Source organism: Cibotium barometz, chromosome 15 (assembly GCF_041138505.1).
Source record: "Cibotium barometz isolate CiBa-2024 chromosome 15, ASM4113850v1, whole genome shotgun sequence".
NCBI classification, from domain to species: domain Eukaryota; kingdom Viridiplantae; phylum Streptophyta; class Polypodiopsida; order Cyatheales; family Cibotiaceae; genus Cibotium; species Cibotium barometz.
The window spans coordinates 55,354,837-55,379,616 of record NC_141060.1 but is presented as its reverse complement, the minus strand read 5'-3'; positions in this window follow the sequence as shown (position 1 = coordinate 55,379,616).

The following is a 24,780-nucleotide window of genomic DNA, read 5'->3' as shown; positions in this document are numbered from 1 at the left end:
AATATCTGGGGGATAACTTCTTATACTTCCCAAGAGATAAAGAACTTCTTTTGGGAATGAAGACCATATGTGCTTCTTTGAATTCTCTGACTGTCCTCTTCTTATCTGCATACTGCTTCTGTCGATCCTGGGCAGCTTTTTTATCTTTATGAATTGCCTTCATCTGCTGCTCCATGTCGTCAACCATTTGTCTGGATATCTTGACCCTAATCAATGGGTGGGACTTAGTTAATGGAGTAAAGCAATCTTGTCTAAATAGAGATTTAAAAGGGCTCATCCCAATAATTCTGTGATACGAAGCATTGTAGGCGAACTTGACTAGGTGCAGATAGCTTAGCCACTTCTTGGGTTCCCTGCCACAGCATGACCGAAGTATATCTTCGATTACTTGGCTTACCCTAATACTCCGCTGGAGTATGGATGACTGAGAATTGTCGGTTAGGCCCTTGGTTTTCAATTGTAGCACAGATCTGTCCTTTTTCCTCTCCTACTACATCTGAAATTGTGACTGCTCTGGCTGCTGCAATCTGAGGCGAAATTCTTTCTCTTTGGTTGTCCCAGTTCTGGAAAGGAGTTATGAGGTTATTCTGGACAGAGGCAGATGGATGAGCTGGAGTTCTTTTGGAATTACTATGGCTTGGGCAAGACGGACCCTGATTAGACTGGTATGAAGGGATTGGTCTCTGAATTTGGGGGTCTTGACTTCCCTGTGCCCTTGACATGGCAGGAGTCGGGCAGTCTTTTAACTCATGACCAAAACCTTGGCATCCAAAACACCGGTTCTCACTTCTGAACTCATCGTTCTGGATTCTTAAAACAGGTGGGGCTCCTGAGAAAGTATTCTGGGGAAAGGGTCTTCCTTTTTAAACAGAATCTTTCTTTTATTTTAGAGAGGGAATAATTATAAGATCACAAAGGGAGGTTCTTACTCTTGTATACCTCGAGGGCTGGGGGAGGAATCTTACATTCTACCCCACTTTAAAAAATGTGAGATGTCCTCATCTTGCAAAGTAGAGGACAACTCTTTTTCTTAAGATCCAATTTATTCTGGGGTTCTTATATTCTGGTCAACCCAACAGAATACTGGGATAAATATCCCTTATGTAGAACTCATCATTAAATAACAATTCATTCAGATCATATCATTCATATCTTTAACACGATAATGGTCCATTAGAGCGAAAAATTTCTTTCTGAACATTCTTCCATTCTTCCACGGGAATTTCAATCAAGCAAGTTCTCAATTTGTCATTCCTTAACTTGATCTACCGTGTCAAGTGTTAACAATAGCAATTTGATAGCACAATCCACTAATCTCATAGTGATTTGCTGAAATCATTATCATCATTCTAGTTATGAATATCATCACAGGGACTCGTCCCATTCATCCTCATTGTGGTTTCGCTCAGCTTAATTTTCAGGGATCATCATTTTTCAATCAGAATCCAAATCAACTCATCAGTTCTCAAACAGAATTAAAAATCATATCAACCACATTCGAAATCATCATCTGGATAATTTCAAGTCTTAGATTTACTCGTATATACTGTCGGTAAAGAGCTGCAGTTATACCCTTGGTATATATGGGTAGTCATGATACTTGGAACTATAAGGTAAATACCATTATGTCTAGGCCTGAAGACCCAATTACTAATTTACGAATTTTCAGTTTGAATATCAAATTGTATGAATTATATCACACAATTACAACCTTTTTGTACTTCTTGATAAATTTTTGACATATTTGGCTTCTCAGTTGATCTTTATTAGCCAATTTGCTCTGATACCAACTGTGAGATCCCTGTCGCGTAATGGATTCGGGGTGCTAGCAGCGGAAGTAGCACTTATTGCACGGGTCAGGGTCCCACACTCGGGGCCTCGTCCATGGATATCCGGACAAGAGACTAATGCGTTGGTTTTTCCAAAACCGAACCCGCAAAAACTTCCTTTACCCGTAAAAGCACGGACGATTCCACCAGGATAACTTTTTTACTCTAACGTAGTCAAGACCATTGCTGATCAAGCTGATCTGACTGCACCTATAAAGATACTCGGTCAGATCAAGGAAGAAACTTGCACTTGGATCATTGGGATCAACGCTTTTTTCTCCATCAAGAGGCACAGCCGTTGATTCCTATCCATAGAACAATTACTATCCGGGATTTACTTCATCTATCGTAATAACAGAATTTGAGTCTCGATTTACGGATCCATCAGTCCAGCCTAGCCCCATCTAGTCCCATGGGTTAGCCAACCGCCCAACCACTGTAGTGATAGGATCCTGGTTACGTTTTGTCCTGGGTACCAGGACAAAACCAGGGAAAAGAGTTCCCAGGCCCATGGGTTAGAGCCAACCGCCCAACCACTGTAGTGATAGGATCCTGGTTAGGTTTTGTCCTGGGTACCAGGGAAAAGAGTTCCCAGGCCCCCTAGCCGGAAGTTCATGCAAACATAAAACTAGTCACACCACTTACACACCCAATAAGAAATTGCCTTTTTCTCAGCATCAATTAACTTTAAAACAATCCTTTAATAAAACCATTATGTCACTGATGACAATCCTCGAAATCTCTGGTTGAATCCATATTTCCAACCATTCATTCATCGGTGTACTTATGGCATCATTGGAAACTAGAACGCTCACCACCTGTTCACTCAGGGGCCTTTTCAATAGTTCCTAACTCATAGTACCCGGCAATATTTCTACATATAAAAATCAAGATGGAATTCTTGTTGAAGATCAGCAAGATCAATCAACAGATCCATATAAGAGAGCCATGGACTCATCCGTTGAGGACCAGCAAGGTCAATCAACCAGATCCATGCCCGGTTTCAGAAAACAACTCTTACTCCTTGTTCCAATATCTTCCACGACGCACGTGTGGGTATCTTCGGCGACCCAGAGCCCGAGCACCATATGGTCAGCACCCTCTAGGATCCTTCGCAGGTGACCTAGTGCTTCACTCATAGGCCGCTTCCTTGGTCCCTCATCCACCGTACCGGAAGCTCACCATTTAAATCGAGCCGAGGCTGGTCAAGACCTCGGTCGACCTTGCTACGCGAGATGTCCTCCATTGACTCTCCGTCAGCAGTTGAAACTTTATCAGTTAGATCTCCACGACCTTAATCCACAAGACGATCAAAATGCTTCCCCAGCTTTCTTGACATAAAACAATCATTTACAAACAGGTCACAAAATACAGTTTCTATATCGAACTCTCGTCTTTCCACATTATCCCTCCTCAGTCCACATTACTTATTCCATTCCATTCATATGTGTACTCATTCTCATCCAATCACTCATATCGACGACACATTATTTCACATACACTTTCACATTCATTATTCTACATACACATCCATGTTCGTACATCCACATCATACATCCAATCCCATATCCGCATTCATACATACACATCCATATCCACATCCATACATCCACATCCACATCCACATTCACATTCACATCCATACATCGACATCTACATGCATACATTCATTTTTACATCCTCATTCATACATCCACATCCACATCCACATACCTACATCCACATCCGTATCTACATCCATACATTCACATCCACATCCACATCCACATCCACATCCACATCCACATCCACATCCATACATCCACATCTACATGCATACATCCATTTTCACATCCTCATTCATACATCCACATCCACATACATACATCCACATCCGTATCTACATCCATACATCCACATTCACATCCATACATCCACATCTATATGCATACATCCATTTTCACATCCTCATTCATACATCCACATCCATATACATACATCCATATTCGTATCTACATCCATACATCCACATCCACATCCACATTCACATCCATACATCCACATCTACATGCATACATCCATTTTCACATCCTCAATCATACATCCACATCCACATACATACATCCACATCCGTATCTACATCCATATATCCACATCCACATCCACATTCACATCCATACATCATCTACATGCATGCATCCATTTTCACATCCTCATTCATACATCCACATCCACATACATACATCCACATCTGTATCTACATCCATACATCCACATCCACATCCACATTCACATCCATACATCCACATCTACAGTCATACATCCACATCCTAACTTATCCCATACTCATTCTTATCACATCTCATATAACTCTTAACTCATCTTATCACATCTCATATGCATCTTATCACATCCTAATATCTATTTATAGAATACAAGAGAATTCTTATATTTGATATAAGATTTCTTTACGCATCTATTTATGCATAAATTCCATTTTAAGGAGAATAACACTTTCGAAATAAAATCAATCTTTTATGCATAATTCTAATTTAGTAGAAACTACACTTTTAGAATAAAATAATTTCTCTTATGCATCTAATTTATGCATAAAATTATTTATGATGAAAATCACTCTTTTGAATTAAAAATAAAATTCTTTATGCATCTTTCTCTGCATAAAATAAGAATTAATAAAAATAACACTCTTTGGATTAATTTAAATTCTTTATGCATCTATCCATGCATAAATCCAATTTAGTAGGAATTACACTTTTAGAATAAAAAAATTTCTCTTATGCATCTTATTTATGCATAAAATCCATTTATGATGAAAATCACACTTTTAATATAAAAATTATATCCTTTATGCATAGGTTTATGCATACAATTCATTTATGATGAAAAGCATTCTTTTAATATAAAAGAATTTCTTTTATGCATCTAATTTATGCATAAAATGATTTATGAGATAAAAATCTCACTTTTATAATAAAGTATTTCTAGTATACATTTTTCTATGCCTGGAATGAAAATTAACCCTTTAAGAATACTCATACGATGGGGATTACTCTTTTTAACATAAAATTTAATCAATAATTCCCAAAAAACAAATCCAAGAGTCCACAATGCCAATCCATAAACCTATATTTTGTACTTCCAGAAGAAGGTTTAGAATCCAAACTCAAGTACAAGTACAAGAGTCATTGTGTCTCCAAATTGTCAGCCAAATCAAAGGCTAATGTGAGACTAGCCAATATAGCCTCACAAATGGCAATCTCAAAAGGTATAATCTTCATCCAACTTTGAAAATTTTAAATCTAAAAAATCTTTCTCATGCCAAGGAAAATGCAAAATTCCCTTGAATGTGAGCTTGAAGTGAGCTTTTTTTAACAATCACTCTCTCTCTCTATACCCATACCTCCATACTTCCTCTCTCTCTCTCCTTTCCTCCTACTCCCAGCCCCTAGCCCGGCCAACTTGGCTCACCCAACCCGTCAATCCTCTCTCTCTCTCTCTCTCTCTCTCTCTCTCTCTCTCTCTCTCTCTCTCTCTCTCTCTCTCTCTCTCTCTCCATCTCTTCCTTGTTGAAATAATACAGCAAAATATCTACGAGTGACATTAGGGATATGGGCATATGGTTCAATGGTCTTATAGCCTTCATACATATGCTTTACTATTCTCAAAGGAGAATACATTCTAGGTGCCTATTGCAAGTGGAAAGAGGTTCAAACTTGCACCCAAATCTAGGGGATTTTGGAGATCTTGGAGGTGCTCACTTCAAGGATAAATTAGGGTTAACCATGCCCTTAATCCATTGTACTCCACCTATTTAAAGGAATTTATATAATACAATACTACACCACTATTATCTTATCTCATTGAGTCATTATGCTGTCCATTTGATTAAGCATGCAATTAGGTACTAATCTCTTTTTAGCTTAGCTTACTTCCATCCTTACACCATGAATTTAATCATCATACTCATACCAACATGGTATTAGAGCCTAGATTTAAAGTCCCTTCTTTAGCTTTGACCCTAGATTATCATTTATACTAATTATAATTAGTGTTAATCATTATCTAAGTCAAAATCACTATTTTGCTTCATCTTCTCCACCCTCCAACACCCACATACCATGGAGGCATGATTTCTCCACCCTTAGCCAACCAAAAACAAAGCTTTATTCTGGGAGCTCTTCCTAGCTCAAAGGCGATGAGGTGTGGAGGTTTAGAGTGGGGGAAGATACGCACAGTAGCTCGGGAGGAAGAAAAGACCAATTGCCTTCAAATTTGGGGGAAAACCTAAGATCGGTCTCTATAGAGCCACATTATTGTCTAATTGCTCTAACCCCCAAGTGGTTTTGGGCAAGGCAAATTTGTTTTTCAAATTAACATCCATAGAACGACCCTTGTGCAGTTCTTGGAGAGACACCCTGGCATAAAGGGATTAAGGCATCTTTATTAAGACTAATTTTATGTTTAGGGATTTAAGGATCATGTCAACCCATTACTAAAGCATCCTCTTAAAGAATTTTGTCTAATTGTTCGAGGAAGGGGCCACAATTTTGATGTCCCAAAATAGTGAGTTTTCTAACATTTGACTGATGGAGAATTAATCCTTGACTAATATAGTTTAATCATACCTTCCTCTTGTGAATCCATAGATGGAAAGCATCTCAAGTCCAAGCTAAACCAGGAGAGTCACTTCTGACTCATCTCAACTATATAAAAAGTATTCTCACCCAGCTTGTAGGGATCAAATAGACTATTGAAGAAGATGTGATCATAGCTATTCTTTTGAAGAGGCTACCCCAAGAGGAGTTTGGTAACATTGTTACCACACTCACAAACTTGTCACACCAAATTTGATAGACGTGGAAGAAAAGGCAAGAAACTTGAAAGGATCTTTCTTCAACAAAGGAGGCTACAAAATGTTTGGTAAAATGTCCAAAGGAACAAATTAGAAAAAGGATTTTCCCAAGAAGTCATGCAATGTAACATGCCCATCTTCAACAATACTACCTGCCCATGAATTTATGGTCTTTTGTGATTTTAAAAAATCAACAATTTTAATAAACGAGTTATTTCCACTTAGAATCTTAGAATTTTGAGTTCAAATTCGGAATCTGCGCACGATTTTATCTTAATATAGTATTTTATAGCATTCAAAACGAACATTGGGTCGAGCCTATACATAAATTTTTAGTTATTTTCACTTAAAATACGAAAAACTTAAACCTTAATAAATGCACGACCGGGTGTCTGATTGACGAACGATCAACACCCCTACGACTAGGGAAATACCCTGGACATTTTTGCCAAAAAAAATTTCACACCGTTTGGCACTTCGGCACACATATCGAGGCCAATGCCCTAAATCAAGGGTCCCTGTCCCAAAAAGATGTCGTACACACACTCAGGCACCCGTGCAAGGACCAAAAGCCAACCGCCCTAGTGTATGGTCCACATAGACCACCACATGGATGCCCATGCTGCCTCTGACCCGGAAGGTACATGCGTACCATAGCTTTTGTCCACTCACAGGCACCACTCCTTCCCCCAAGCTTATGCATACCACAAGCTGATGTACTTTCACTGTACACCATCCTTTGCACGCACGCTTTGCTTTCCTTTTCCTTGCACCCGTACCCGTACTTGCACCTATATAAACCCCCCAGTACCTCATGGCCGACAGACCCCAACCCACTTCTGTACTCGTACTTGTCCTTCTGCCAGCGTCTTCTGCCAGTGTCTACACCCAGTTCCATGCACAGTGTTGAATCGACGTACTATACCCAGTAGCCTTCTAGAAAGCCATTTTCGACCATCTCCAAGTAAGGCCTCTGCAAATATTTCTTACCTCCTCTCACCGATGGAGTGTCCTTAGCTGCTCTCCCCCTCCCCTCAGTGTGAATAGACTTAAGGGGAGGAATCCTCCTCCTCTCCCTCTTGTTGTAGCCACCTCCCTGCAAATTCAGTTTAAGGACACCTTTTCCCTCCTCACCCCCCATTAGCGAAATGACTTTAGTAAGGGATTTCAGTCTCTTATAGAGGTGATTCACACCTAGGGGTTTTTTGCTCATAACTTGAGCAAACGAGCTCCAAATTGTGATAAGCGTTGGATTTGTGGCATCACAGTCTACAAGAAGGCAATTAGAATGGCTCCTTCACAAAAGCACCAAAATATCACCCTGAGAGCCGTGTACATCAACAAGTCTCGAGAAGTTACTCCATGTAAGATTCCTCCCTATAGCTTTTGAGGTGTACAGGTGTAAGAACCTCCCCTTCTGATCTTATAATTATTCCCCTCTCTGAGCAAAATAATGTCTCCCAATTTAGTAAAGCATATGATTTCCTCATACAATGGCAAATAAGGTGACTCACCCTATTGTGTATATCCCGAGTAGGCAGGAGGAAAATAGCATACGGCAATGTATATGTCCTGTAGCCTCTCTGTGCGAACTCTAATCCACATATATCGTGCATCTGTGTCTCTATGTACTACATGAACCATATCCCAAACCTCCTCTCTAAATAACACAGCCACTCCGCCTGATCCTCTAGTACTACTACCTGGTGTACGTGGGTGGGGGCGATAAACCGACTCCCATGTATATCCGCACACTATCGGGAGGCGACTCCTTGCACACTAATGGGTCTCCATATAGAAGACAATGTCTCTATCTCTGAATGTGTCTTCGAAGTATCCTGCATCTAGACGTAGAGATCCATTACTTCTAGTACCACTAGAGAGGCAAAAACCATAGTTGTCAACATTTTCACCACCATTGTCCTATGCTCCTCCAAATAGTGTATTATGGTGAAATTCTCCCACCTACTCAAGCCAAAATGTCTAGAGGGAGGTAATCCAAAATTGAGATATTTTTTGATTAAAAAATCCTCCTAGTGTCTAAAATGGTTTCCCTTGAAATAGAAATTCAAAAAGAAGTTTCCAATGTGCAATTAGAATTAATTGAAAATAGGTATAAAGGACCTTAGCCTAAGGGTCTAGATTTTCTGAAATTTTTGGATTATGGTCCAATTAAGGTTCCTATGGGCCAATAGGATCAATCCAAGTGTGGGGAGGAAATAATCCAATTTATAAAAGAAAAATATCCAAAAATGAGTAAATTCCCACATAAGATGAAGAGTTGACTGAGTACAAAGTTTATTAGTAAAAAAACTATGAATATTACTAAAAAAAATGAGATATTTTGGGTATAATGATACATTTTTGACACCTTGGTGTGTGTAAGGAGAAGGGGGCTCTTCAAGGAGGCACCTATTTCACATGTGTGGAGGAGTTTTAAACTCAAAAATAATAAGATATTTTTATCTCTCCTCTCTCCTGGATCAAACCAAATAAAAAAGGGAGCCAAACTGGTCGAAATCTTGGCCAAATTCAGCCAAACTGAACCTGGAAAATTCTAGAAACTACTTGGACTTGGTTAGAGGCCTCCCTCACCTATAAATAGACCCTTAGCCCTTTGTTAAAAAATATGAGAACTATACCATGCCAGTATTATACTGAAATAATGATATTTTCTATTATCCTCTAAAAATCCTCTACAAATTAAAGAGATTGGAGCTTCTCTCTCTCTTCAACCTTCCTTGGAGTCTTCATCAACATACCAAACCAATTGATTGGTTGGGAGCCTCTTCAGTGACTAAAGAATCAAGCAAATTAAGAGGTAAAGTGTGGTTTATGGTCTTTTTTCTTAAATCTCAGCATGTTTCTCACTTCTCAACCCCTCTCAAGCATTCTAGTGATAAATCTTATAAATTTTATATTTATGCTTAAATTAGAATGTTTTTAAAGCATATCTCTCTCTCCCCCAAAGAATGGTCATTCCTATGACCTATTCTATATTCAAATGATGCTTCTCATGAAGTAATTCTCAAATCTAAAAGTGATTTCTAATCTTGTCAAATATGAGGCTAAAGAAGTGGCTTTTTAATACTTTTATGTTATTTAATTTATGAAAAACTTAGGAATCAAGTCCATAATTGGATATTGATCCTAATGATGGTCATTCTATCATATGGTATTACTAAACTTTATGCTTTCAAAATTATTAAAAATTATCAATAATAGCAGCGGAGTTATGGTAAAATTTTTGAAAAATTAACACATAAATCATTTTCATTTTATCATAATATGAAAAGAGGACTTCCTACCATATTCTAGGATTAATCATCCTAGGTTAATTGAAAAATTCTCATCATAACCATGCAAAAATTAATTTTAATGTTTATGCATAAATAGTTAATTGGCAAAAAGAGAAATTTCTAGTAATTCATTTTTATGATTAGAGAGAAATTCATATGACATTTGGAATTCCATCATTTAGATGGGAAAAGAGAAATTCCTAGCATATTGGAATTATTAGATATTTTATTTAAATTAAAAGATAAATTTTAGATAAATTTATTTTATCTATGAGAAATAATTAAATGGTAAAAGAGGAATTCCTATAACATTTGGAATTCCATCATTTAGATGGAAAAAGAGAAATTCCTAGCATATTAGAATTATTGGATATTTTATTTAAATTTAAAGATGAATTTTAGATAAATTTATTTTTTTATGAGAAATAATTAAATGGTAAAAGAGGAATTCTTATGACATTTGGAATTCCATCATCTACATGGGAAAAGAGGAATTCCTAGCATATTGAAATTATTAGATATTTTATTTAAATTCAAAGATAAATTTTAGATAAATTTATTTTATCTATGAGAAATAATTACATGGTAAAAGAGGAATTCCTATGACATTTGGAATTTCATCATTTAGATGGAAAAAGAGAAATTCCTAGCATATTGGAATTATTGGATATTTTATTTAAATTAAAAGATAAATTTTAAATAAATTTATTTTATCTATGAGAAATAATTAAATGGTAAAAGAGGAATTCCTATGCCATTTGGAATTCTATCATTTAGATGGGGAAAAGAGAAATTCCTATCATGTTGAATTAATGGGTATTTTAGTTTATATGAAATTATTTTATGAGAAATATTTGATGATAAAAGAGGAATTCCCATGACATTGGAATGCAAATAATAATATGCAAAAAGAGGAATTTCCATGGTATTTGAGATCCAAGAAATTAAATGGAAAGAAGAGATTTTTTAGTATAATTCAATTTATGATTATTTATCAAAAGTGAAAATATGGGTAGAATTGATTTCTGTAAATCCCATGAATTCTTTTATTCAAAAGAGGAATATTGAATATAATTCAATTGAGAAATTGAGAAGGAATATGAAAATAATCGTCGACGAGAAAAAGAATCTTTATCTAAGCCAAGCAATTGGTAAAGATTTAGAAAAAGTCCCATTATCAGTATCAAAGTAGAAAAGCTACTAAATGGGAATAGGATGTGGAATGGATGTGATAAGATGTAAACGGGATGCGATAGGATGTGAATGGATATGATAAGATGTAAATGAGAGGTGATAAGATGTAAATGGGATGTGATAGGATGTGGTGTAATGAAAATGAATGTGGATGAGATGTGAAGTAAATGGATGTGAATGTGTATGTGAAGAATGGATGTGGATGTGTATGTGTATGTGAAGAATGGATGTGGATGTGTATGTGAAAGAATGTGATGTGATGTGATATAAATATATGTGGATGTGAAGTGATAAATGTGAATGTATAGATAGATGTGGGTAGTCATACATGTGAACGATTGGATGGATGTGGATGAATGAGATGAGATGTGTATGAATGAGACATGAATGTGGATGTGATGTAATGTGGATAGAATGTATGTGATGGGATGGTGATGAGAATGTATGAGTGAATGTGATGTGATGGATGTGATGTAAATTGGGATAGATATGAATGGATGATATGTGATGTGAATGAGATGTGATGTGATGTGATGTGAAACGGGATAGATGTGAATGAATGAGATGTGATGTGAATGGATGAGATGTGATGGGATGTGAATGGATAGATGTGATGGGATGTGAATCGGGATAGATGTGAATGAATGTGATGGATATAAATGAATGTGATGTGATGGATGTGAATGGATGATATGTGATGTGAATGGATGAGATGTGACGGGATGTGAATCGGGATAGATATGAATGAATGAGATGTGAGGTGAAATGGATGTGATGTGACGTGATGTGGATCGGGATAGATATGAATGGATGAGATGTGAATGAATGTCAGCAGGTGATGAGATGTGGATATGGGTAGATGTGAGTAAATGAGATCTGATGAGGATAAATGAGAAAAGATGTGATGAGATGGAAAATGATGTGATTTGGATGAGAATAAATGAGGAAAGATGCGATGAGATAGAAAATAATGTGATTTGGATGAGAATGGGAATACATATGAAATGGATGTGGATTAAATAATGTGAATTGATGTGGAACAATGTAGAAAGACGAGAGTTTGTTATAGAAACTGTATTTATGGCCTATTTTTAAATGACTGTTTTATGTCAAAAATGCTGGGGAAGTATTTTGACCGTCTTGTGAGAATGAGGTTGTGGAGACCTAACTGATAAAGTTGCAACAGTTGACGGAAAGTCAACGGAGGACATCTCGCGTAGCAAGGTCGGCCGAGGTCTTAACCAGCCTCGGTTCGGTTTAAATGGTGAGCTTCTGGTAGGGTGGATGAGGGATCAAGGAAGCGGCCTATGAGTGAAGTGCTAGGTGACCTGCGAAGGATCCTAGAGGGTGCTGATCATACGATGCTCGGGCTCTGGGTCGCCAAAGATACCAACACGTGCATTGGGGAAGATATTGGAACAAGGAGTAAGAGTTGTTTTGTGAAATCGGGCATGGATCTGGCTGATAGACCTTGCTGGTCCTCACAACTGGATGAGTCCATGGCTCTTTTATATGGATCTGTTGGTTGATCTTGCTGATCTTCAATGGAGATTCCATCTTGATTTTTATAAGTGAATATATTACCGGGTACTATGAGCTAGGAACTATCAAAAAGGCCCCTGAGTGGACAGTGGGTGAGCGTTCTAGTTACCAATGATGCCATAGGTACACCGATGAAGGAATGAGTGGAAATTAGGATTCAATCGGATATTTTGGAGAATTATGATCAGTGACACTATGATTTCATTAAATGATTGTTTTAAAGATAGCTAAATCTGTGAAAAAGGTAATTTCATATTGGGTGTAAGTGGTGTGACTAGCTTTAAATTTGCATGAATATCCAGTTAGGGGGCCTGGGAAGTAAATCCCGAATAGATGAAATAAATCCCGAATAAAAATTATTCTATGGAAAAGAATCAACGGTTGTGCCTCTCAATGAGGAAAAAAGCGTTGGTCTCTATGATCTAAGTGCAAGTTTCTTCCTTGATGTGACCGAGTGTCTGTACAGGTTTGATTGGATCAGTTTGGTTAGTGATGACCTTAACTATGTTAGAGTAAAAATATCCCGAAGGAATCGCCCGTGCTTTTCGAGCGAGGGAAGTTTTTTCAGGTTTGGTTTTGGAAGAACCGAGGGATTGGTCTCTTGTCCGGATATCCGTGGGTGAGGCCCCGAGTGAGGGACACTACCCCGCGTAAGAAGTGCTACTTCCCCTGCTAGCACCCCCAAATCCGCAGAGGGGGCAAGGATCTTTCACTCCAGATACCGCCCCATCCCTCCCCTTGGAGCCCCACAAAGAAATAATGACCAGGTTGGCATGGTCATCGTTTAAAATAATATTTTTATTTTTTATCAATCTTAAATGTTAACTTTAAAGACATAAGAAAGAGAGGTTATTCTTCTTTATACCAAAATTCGCGGTGAAATTGTTGTTTTCTCAAGGAAAGTGATGAAATCTATCATGTTCTAGAATTCTGTTTATAAAATGTTATCTTAATTGAGTTAAGAAGTATAAGTATATTCTTCTCTTGTCTCAATGCTAACCCCATTTCCATACTTGTGTAGTCGGTCGACGACGTTAGCAAGGCCCGGAGTCGACCTAAGGTATCCCTCATACCATTGGGAGAATAAGACTTCGCTAATGGAGGCGAATATTGTGATGCTGTGTAATTCTGCGGGCCCAGGCTAGTGCGGTGAATAAGCCCTCCCTAGCATGTAGACATCTCTTTGAGGAGCGGGAGGATGACAGGCCAGCTCGAGTCCTCACCAGCAATGAGGTGTATGGTCCCATAGGGAAATGCCCAGTCCGTAAAGGTTGGAAGGTCAAATCCTAAATCATCGGCAAAATAAAGTAAAGAGCCTAGATTTGGCTATGAATAATTTTGAACATTGTACCTATTTTTTTATAATACTTTATTTGTAAACATTGTGTACAATTGATAAAGACTGTTTAAGCGAACCATGTGTAAGGTTTTTAATTAAGGAACTTGTTTATTTATGTCAAATAGTGTGGTAGGATTAATTAGAAAATAAATTGACACGTGAGTTGGGTGGAAAGTTGGAGGATGAGACACATGCCCTGATGACAACATCCTATGGATGGGTGGACTCGATTAGTAAGGTAACTTTCTAATAAATTAATTAAAGAATTACGTTAGATAAATAGATCTGGGCAACCCTATTCTAGAGGACTAGGTCAATGGCTGTGCCTTGCATAGATAAGGAAAACATCATTGTTTCTAGAAGTAAGGAATAGAGGTTTCCCAAATTAAAGTCGATCACTCTATAAGTGGTTTGATTTTAGAAACCCTTTTAAAAGACCACGCTTCCCCTAGGAGATAGAACTAGGTCATACCTACTAATTGTATCCTTGTATCTTACATGTTCAAGGTGTCGCGATGAGCAGGAAACTACCCTAAGTTAGACTTAGTAAACTATCTTAAAGGTTTTCCCTGTTTCGGGGACCTTACAAGTGGTATCATAGCTGATCTTAGTTCATAGGACTTGTTAATAGAGATTGTTTTGGAACATATGTTTTACCTAATGCTGATTTATAAATTAACTTACTAGAATAATTTGAATTGGTGATTGAATGATTGTAGGAAGAGGGTGATGCTGCCTACTCAAGATTCTTAGTCATCCAGTGCATCTTCTAGATGGCATGTCTCTCTCTAAATTTCAAATTCCGTGATACTATGGTGCAGATACTTGAGAGATTGTCTCTCCCTCATACCTCTCGTATCCAAAGAGTGTGGTGTAGAGATCACCTTTGGAGTCGCGGGCCAAGGTATTTTTTCATCAGGGTAGACTAAACTGGGAACATCAGCACCGATTTAAAGCGGATTCATTGGATCGAAAATTTAAAGATGCTCCGTTTATTTTGATTTGTGGGTACTCCCAAGCCTGACAGTTCCGTAACCGTAGATGGGAATCGCATATCATAGGACCGCTGGGTATATGACCAAGTAATGCAGGTACTACCCGCTGATAGGGTAGCCATTTTGGGACAGCCCAATCTAGAGTCTACCACCCGTACTGCCGTCAGTCTTCCGTGTCTTAGATACTACGACGGAACCCCCATATTTCACCTATGGGGACCGCTCTAGTATCATGTCTAGTTGAGCCTAGGATTTTTCTTTTACGATAAATAAGACTAATTATATTAGTCTCAAACATTTGTAATAAAACTTGTCCTTGTAAATATTTGAGAAATAAAATGATTTCAAAAGTTTTACTTTTAAAAGCATGAGCATAATGTGAAGTATGAGTCTTGTAATCCTAAAAATTTAATCGATGAATGACCAGGACGGCCAACCTCCACTCCCCAATGCATTATATACAGACGTCCAAGAGAAGAAGCTCCTAGGAGATCAAGCAAATGCAACCTCCCTCCTTTAATAAGGGGGAAGGTTCAAAGATTGAGAAGGATGTTGAAGTTTGGATCGAAGCAATGGACGACTATTTCTTAGTCGTCGGTACTGGAGCGGCAAACAAGTCCATGCTTGCACAATTTTGACTCACCGGGGATGCTAAGCTCTGGTGGAAACAATGGTATGGACAAAGGAGTCACTAAACACTCCCATACCTAGGAGGATATCAAGAAGGCTGTGAAGGAATGATCTCTCCCACCTTCTCATGAATCCATCAAGATGAACAAATTTTTTAGTCTTAAGTAGTTCAGCTTAACTTTGGAAGAGTACTATTCTAAATTCATCACTCTTCGAAAGTATACCCCGGCCATGACGTCTTCTCAGCAAGTGGCTCATTTCTGCCAAGGCTTGAATGAACCCTTGGATTCTCGCCTCGAAGCAATGAGGACAAGTACGTTGCAAGATGCTCTTATACGAGCAAAGCCTCTTGTGAAAGGACTAAAGTCTAGTAAAGCCAAGCCTCAGAAGAGATCTTACCTTGAAGTAAACCCTAAAGATCAACCTTACAAGATGCCCCCATAGAATGTTCCCTACTACAATTGAGGGCGGCAAGCCAATTCTTTTGTTCCCCGCTCATATGCTACTACTTCTAGAGAGACCCCTCTCTGCTTCAAATGCAATGAGCCAGGACAGTTCAGGGTCAATTGTCCCAAGCTAGTATCATCTCTACATCAAAATGGTAGATCAAATCAAGGCTGTGGAACCCCCATCCATCAAGGTGCAAGGTGTGGTGGACATGGTAGAGGCCGTGGAACAATTGCTTGCACTGCCTGTGCTATAAGCGAAGAACCAACTCTAGAGATAGCTGAAGAAGAACGTGCCACAGTCCATGCGGTAGTAGAACACCAAGGTCCAAGTCAACAATTTGTTGTTATTCAAACCCCATCCACTCATCACGATAAGCCATTCCAGCTCTTGGTTGATTGTGCCATAGTCCATGCGGTAGTAGAACACCAAGATCCAAGTCAACAATTTGGTGTTATTCAAACCCCATCCACTCATCACGATAAGCCATTCCAGCTCTTGGTTGATTGTGGAAGTACCCATTCATTTCTTTCTCCAAGGTGTTTACAAAAATTAAAGTTGAGTCAAAAACCAGCTAGAAGAATGGTTATAGAACTAGCTAGTGGGAAGAAGGTAGTATCTCAACATTCTGTAGGAAACCTTGAATTAAAAAATCAATGTCTCTCATGTCAAAAGATCAAAGCTGAAAGAGTCAAGATGCCTGGGAAGCTTCAACCCTTGGATATCCCCCAAATGAAATGGGAATGCATAAGCATGGAATTTGTCATAAGTCTCCCCACTGTACAAGGAAGATATGCTTCCATATTAGTGGTGGTGGACTTGCTTACCAAAGTAGCTCATCTTATACCAGCAAAGAAAACCTTCAAAGCTTCTAATGTTGCCTAGTTATTCATCAAAAAGGTCTTCAAGCTTCATGGTCTTGCGAAGAGGATATTCACTGATCGGGATTCTGATTTCACTTCAAAGTTCTGGCAATCCTAATTTTAAGCCTTGGGAACTCAACTTTGCTTTAGCACATCTTATCATCTAGAGACCAATGGGGGCCAGACTAAGAGAGTCAACCAAGTAATTGAAGACATTCTTAGGGCATATTATGTACGGGAACCAAGAAGATGGATTCAATACCTTCCTCTTATAGAATTCGCTTATAATACATCTTATCATCACAGCATAGGAATGTCACCATTGAAAGCACTCTATGGGAAAGAATCTTTAACTCCTTTAAATTTCTCTGATCCAACAATAAGAGTTAAGGCATCCAGAAAAAAGCTCGAAGAGATGAACATACCAAGACAATCAAAAAAGATATTAAAGCTGCTCAAGATTGGCAAAAGCATTATGTTAACACAAGGAGATCTGAAAGGATCTTCAAGGAAAGAGACAAAGTTCTTCTATGAGTGCGACCCAAGCATAGTTCTCTATCACTTGGGAAATATAAGAAACTCAGCCCAAGGTATTATGGACCCTATACAGTTATATTAAGTTTTTGGGTAAAAGTGCCTATAAGCTCCAATTCCCAGCACATATTAGGGTCCACAATGTATTTCATGTAAGTTTATTTAAGCCTTATGTACCTAGTCTAGATCATATTCTTGATGATAGACAAGTAGTAATCCCAACTCAGGGAGTCTTGAGTTACAGCCTAGTAGGATCATAGATTCTAGAGAAAGGCAACTCTGTAATACAACTCTTGTAGAACATCTAGTATAGTGGAAAGATTACCTTGAAGAAGATGCAACTTGGGAAGAAGAAGCGACACTCTTAAAGGATTACCCTGAATCCATGACTAGATGAGGACATCTCGTTTTCTTTAAGGAGGGAAGGATGTAACATGCCCATATATATTCACAATAGTACTACCAACCCATGAATTTATAGTCTTTTGTGATGTAAAAAAATCAACAATTTTAATAAATGAGCTGTTTCCACTTAGAATCTTAGAATTCTGAGTCGACATTCAAAATTTGCACATGATTTTACCCTAATATAGGATTTTACAACATTCAAAACGGACACTAGATCGAGCCTATACATAAATTTATAGTTATTTTCACTTAAAATATGGCAAACTTAAACCTTAATAAATGCACAACCGGGTGTCGGATTGACAAACGGTCAACACCTATCCGATTCACAAACGGTCAACACCCCTACGACTAGGGAAATACCCGGGAGTGCATGGAAGCACATCTCCTTAGAAGTATGAGAGGAAGGGTGCTTACATTTCTTTTGGTGCTATCATTTGGCTAACACAGCCGGGCCCACAACTCAGGTATAAGGGGAACGTCATGGATCTAGTCATTATGATTAATCAAGGAGTTACTTGGTAGTGCCATATTGAGGACATGCTGGCATTAGGATATGCCTCCCCAGCATAGAGCTTGGATAGTGCATGGGAGACTATTGCCATTACTACTTGGCACATTTAGAGGCTAGATACACTAAGGCCATTCAGGGAAATTTGGTTTATGAGACAATGCATATGCAAGATTCGGAGTGATATCATCCACACCCTCATGGCCACTTAGGCTAGAATCCAAGGATGTTCGAGTGGAATTATAGCATCTTTTCACTCCTACTTGATAAAAAACAGAAGCAGGATGAAACACACACAAGAGAAGCAAACCCTAATCCATATCCATCAATCATAAAGAAGGAGAGAAGCCATAGTCACCATCTCTCTCACACACACAAAGGGGAACACAACATAGTGTTATGTCCACACTACAAAGTAAACCTAATGTAATATCCACACCACACATGACCAGCTGGACGCGGTCATAAACACACCACACGATATCTATCTACCATAATGTCACTCTGTCAGTCACTCTATCAGCACCCATGTGCTATCCTCCAGCTGTATACGAGCTTGACATTTCAACACTCCCCCTCAAGCTCGACATGTCCATCTCTAGGACTCCCAATCTAGTACGGAAATACTCGAACTTCTCCTTACCAAGTGCTTTGGTAAAGATATCTGCAACCTGCTCATCTGTCTGCACATATGTCAAATCAACATGCCCATCTAGCACTTTCTCTCTGATGAAGTGATAGTGGACCTCAATATGTTTGGTCCTGGCATGATAAACTGGGTTGTTAGCAAGCTGAATACTACTCATGTTGTCACAATGAATGACAACGCGCATATCACTCGGTAACCTGACATCATCTAGCAACTTCTTCAACCACATAGCCTCACATGCAGCTATGGCTGCTCCACGATACTCTGCCTCACATGCAGCTATGGCTGCTCCACGATACTCTGCCTCTGTGGTAGATAAAGCAACTGTAGGTTGCTTTTTACTGCTCCAACTCACAGCTCCACTACCAACTGAAAACATGGCCACTGGTAGACCTCCTGTCGTATGCACTACCGGCCCAATCTGCATCTGTATATCCATAGACATGCATGTCTTTTCTTGCCTCATAGAAAAGACCATAATGCACGGTAGTTTTGACATATCTTAGAATCCGTCTCACAGCATCCAAGTGAGGTTTACGAGGACTCTGCATAAACTGACTCACCAAACCAACTGCATAACTGAGATCTGGCCTCGTAATGGTCATGTAGATAAGGCTACCAACCATTTTCCTATACATGGTGATATCATCAAGCTCATCACCCAAATCAGCCCTAAGCTTCATGTTTTGCTCTAATGGTGTCAACATTGGTTTGCATACTGTCATACCATACTTTGCCAGCATGTCAAGTGCATATTGCCTTTGCACCAACCATATACCCTTGCTTGTTCTAATCACCTCAATGCCAAGAAAGAACCTTAAATCACCAAGGTGTTTCATATCAAACTCTTTGCATAAAGAGGCCTTAACCTCATCAATGCCTTTCCCACAATCACCTGTGATAATCAAATCATCAACATAAATGACTATCATCACGATACCATCATGTGTCTTCTTCACATAAAGTGAAGAGTCTGCATTTCCAACCACAAATCCAATACTGACAAGATATCTGCTGATCTTGTCACTCCAAGCACGAGGTGCTTGCTTCAAACCATAGATTGCTTTCTTTAACCTGCAAACAAAAGTCGGATATTTTGGATGTACATATCCTTCTGGCTGTTCCATGTACACCTCTTCTTGTAGTTCACCATTCAAGAAAGCATTTTTTACATCCATTTGATGTAAAGCCCAACCTTTTTGTGCTGCTAATGCAATGATAGACCTCACTGTAGCCATCTTAGCCACTGGGCTGAAAGTTTCATCATAATCAAGACCATAAGTTTGTGCATATCCTTTAGCAACCAGCCTTGCCTTATGTCTCTCTAGGCTGCCATCTGACTTGCACTTTACCTTATACACCCATTTGCAACCAATTGCATTCTTTCCTTGAGGTAACTCAGCCAATTCCCATGTATCATTTTTGTCCAAAGCATCCATCTCTTCATCCATGGCTTTCTCCCATACATGCTCTCCAATAGCCTCTGTATAGCATGTAGGCTCCACATGCTTTACCATAGATGTCATGTATGCATAGTGCATAGCAAAATCTCTATATGTCAATCTTTCAACTGGATATCTGACTCTCTGGGATCTCCGCAATGCATGCGGGTCACTCTGTACACCTATAACACGAGCATGTGGTGGCACATATCTGTCCTGCCTAGCACCAGGTGTGCGTAAAACAGGTATGCCGAGCTCCTCATCCAAACTCTCAGAACTAGATGACTCATAACCTGTGATCCCAATTCCTTTGACTTTCTTCTTGCCTTTATCCATAGCACTACTCCCAGTGCTCACACTCTCATGCCTCAAACGTCCTGACCATGGACGTACACTGCTACTCTCAGCTTCTGCTGGCCCAGACATAGTAGTAGAACTAGAACTTGCTTGTGATGGCAAGTTCACAGGCACATTAGCCTCAAGTGTGTCAATGACTCCCTCATCTCTTGCTTTGTACCAACTAGCAAGCTCATCAAACACCACATCACGTGAGATGACTACTTGTCTAGTTTGAGGGTTATAACATTTGTAGGCCTTTCGATCCTGTGCATATCCAACAAATACACATTTCTCTGCCTTAGGATCCAACTTCCGTCTTCTTTCATCAGGCACATGAACATAAGCTACGCATCCCAAAGACTTTGAGATGTCCAATGTCTGGCCTGTAACCTGTAAGCCGCATCTCTGGCGTGCTTCCATGAATGGCTGCTGTAGGTGTTTTGTTCAGGATATACACTGCAGTAGCACATGCTTCTGCCCAATAGTAATCTGGCATGCTCTTTTCATTGAGCATTGCCCTTGCCACTTCACATATGACTCGATTCTTTCTCTCAGCCACACCATTCTGCTGAGGTGTATACCTGCAGTCAACTGTCTTCTTATCCCATGCTTCCGCAAGAAATGCTCAAAGGCTTTTGAGGTGTATTCACCACCTCCATCTGTTCTCATACACTTAATCCAACAGCCATATTGTTTTTCTACAAGAGCTTTGAAATCCATGAATTTTTCCAGCACTTCACTCTTCTCTCTCAAAAAATATATCCATGTCATCCTGCTGAAGCCATCTATAAATGTCACATAGTATAGACTTCCTTTGATAGATGGGTTTTGTGCAGGGCCCCATACATCACTGTGCACTATCTCAAGTGGCCTATTACTCATATTTCCTTCTCTAGGAAACCTCAACCTTGCCTGCTTTCCAAACTGACAGGCTTCACAAACATACATATGTCCATCATATTTAAATCGAGGCAATCCACTGACAATGCCTCTTGTTTGCATGTTCTTTAATCTCTGTATATTGACATGTCCAATCCTCTTGTGCCACATGTCAATGTCCTGCACAATCCCATTGCTCTTTGAAAACATGGCTGAGCTCAATTCTGGTATTCCTACATCCAATTTGAACAACCTTCCTTCCTTCTTGCCCTTGGCAATCAATCTACAGCCATGCTTAAAGTCTTCCACAAAACAGCCATTCTCATTGAATCTTACTTGTAATCCCTGCTCAACCATTTGGCCCACTGATGCCAAATTCTTTGTGATGGATGGTACATATAACACTTCTGACATATTCTTCACATTTCCATCATGCATCCTCAAAGGCACACTGCCAACATGTGTTATAAGATGCTGAGTATCATCTCCTATGACCACATAACCATTTGTATCCAATGGTTGCATCTTCTCAAACCACTCACCATGACATGTCATGTGGTTTGAGGCACCTGAATCCATATACCATGACTCATCTCCTGCATTCTGAGAATCCATTGTCCCCATAACGTGCTTCATTGCAAAAAGATGATTTGAACTCCCATCATTGTTACTGGTAGATGCATAATTTCCATGTTGTGGTCTTCCATTCCTGACATCATTTTGCTTTTTGTAACAATCTTTTGCCATATGTCCAAGTTTGCCACAATAGTGACATTCAATCCCATTCAAATTTTGTTGAGGACCTTGCCATCGTCCTCTACCACGAGCACATGTTCCAAATCTCCCCCTATGGGATTGAAATCCACGACCTCCATGTGATCCAAATGATGACTGTGAATTCTGAAAATTCTGATTTGATTGCGATTGAGTAGACCTGTCATTCCAACCACGTCCTCCACGGCCTCGAGGGGTAAATCTCCCCTTGCCTCGAAAGCCTCTAGATGAGTAAAAAGCCTGATTCCTTGCATGCTCATCATTGCTTGACGAGGATGCACCACCTGTAACACTCATACCACCAAGACCAAGCTTCAATTCTTCCACAATGAGCAATGACACAAGCTCATTAAAGTCTGGCATTCCTCCCAACCTTACTGAGATGGAAGTGTCAAAAGATTTGTATTCTTTGCCTAAACCACGCAATGTGAGAGCAACCAAATCATCATCATCCATTGGGGCATGGATTGATGACAAGGAATCTGCATAACCCTTGATTTCCTGAACATACTCATGTATACTCCTATTCCTTCGTGTTACACTGTGAATCTGTTGCTTTAGTTGCATCTTCCTTGCACCAGTGTTTGTCTCATACATTCGGCACAATATACCCCATGCTTCTTTCGGTGTATCTGCATCTTGGATGTGAATAAGCAAGGCATCTGTTACACATATGGAAAAATAATGCAACACCTTCGAAGACCGCTCTACCCATTGCTTGTGAGCCAGTAACTGAGCATTATTTGGTTGAGGAGGTAGGTATGGCTCCGGGTCTTCCTCCGAGACGAGACTCCATAAACCTTTGCCTTTCAAAAAACTCTTCATTCGAAACTTCCACACTTGAAAGTTAGTGCGATCAAGCTTCTCTCCAACAATCTGTATCGGACCATCTCCCATTGTTGCAAAAAATATAGTAGATGTACCCCTTTGACAAGTTGTATGCCGGACCTGTAAAGCTTCAAATCTCTCCAAATCACATCAAATTCTTGCAAATTGTGTGCATTAACATCCCACAATGATGCATCAACAATGTACACTCGATCAAAGTTGAAACCAAATGATACTCCTTCACAAAAAATTTTCTGGTTTTTTTCTCGCCAGTAACCAGTCAAGATTATGCTCTAAATCCTTCAAATCTTGTCCAAATTCAATGATTCAACTTGCATTGGCTTCCCAACACATTGCTCCAACATATCCTAGAAGGGTTTGATCAAATTCTTCAAGATGAATGAAAACCACCAATTTTTGTAGCTCCCTGGTTTGCTTTTTTCTGCATCTGTCAGGTACCACCTCTCACTAAAAGTGCTCTATCTCCTTCAAATCTCATCCAAATCCAAAACTTTTTGAATCAAAAGTTTAGCAACTCATAGGAATTTACTTGTACCAAAGGAATTAGGCCAATTTGATATAGACAGGGATTAATGCTTTGACTAAAAATGCTCTGTTTCTGGACAGACTTTCTGCAAACCTGCACACCTCTGATAAATCACTTCAATGAGCTCCAGATACATCAAGTGAGCTGCCCCAAATGTTATCTAGCTCTCTATCACACTTTTGCTAAGTACTCCAAGCATTAAAGCATCCAATTTGGTGTCCAAATGAGTGAATTAGACATTAATCATTGTAAATTGTCCAAGTATCTGCTTCTTTATGCGCCGCCTGCTCCTGAGGGCTGTAGAAGAAGGGCAAATGCTCATTGACATCATCAGCACCTTAGCAATGACCTAAACTAACATGTGCTTGAAGGGTTTGGCTCAATTCTTCCTCTAGCTTCCGCAATCGATCCTCCACCGGGCATATGTTCTCTGTTTTTTGTAGAGTCCAAAAAACCAGAATTTTTTTTCTTCACAAATTGCCTGTAATGCATCAATTTTCATGCAATGGTTTGCTCCAGTGTTGCTAATACATGTGCCCTTTCACAATACATGAGAACCTCTGTGTTTCCTTTGTATTTGCACCAATACTTTTGTCAAAATACATTCCTTCACAAGCTTCCATGAAAGCTTCAAAACCAAAAATTTTCTGCTTGCTTTATGCACTTCAATCTTCACTGAACTTGCTCTTTGATACGTGCAATCCGCAGAGGGGGTCTTGCTACACTTACCAATGGTCCTTAGCTCTCAGATCTGATGCCGGTGTGTGCTCCACAGCTTCTCCTTTGCTCCAAGCTCCAATGGCTTCCTTCACAGCTTTTTCTTCTTCTTCCCTCTTCTCTCACTCACTCTCACAACATAGCTAATGAGCTCTTGGCTCT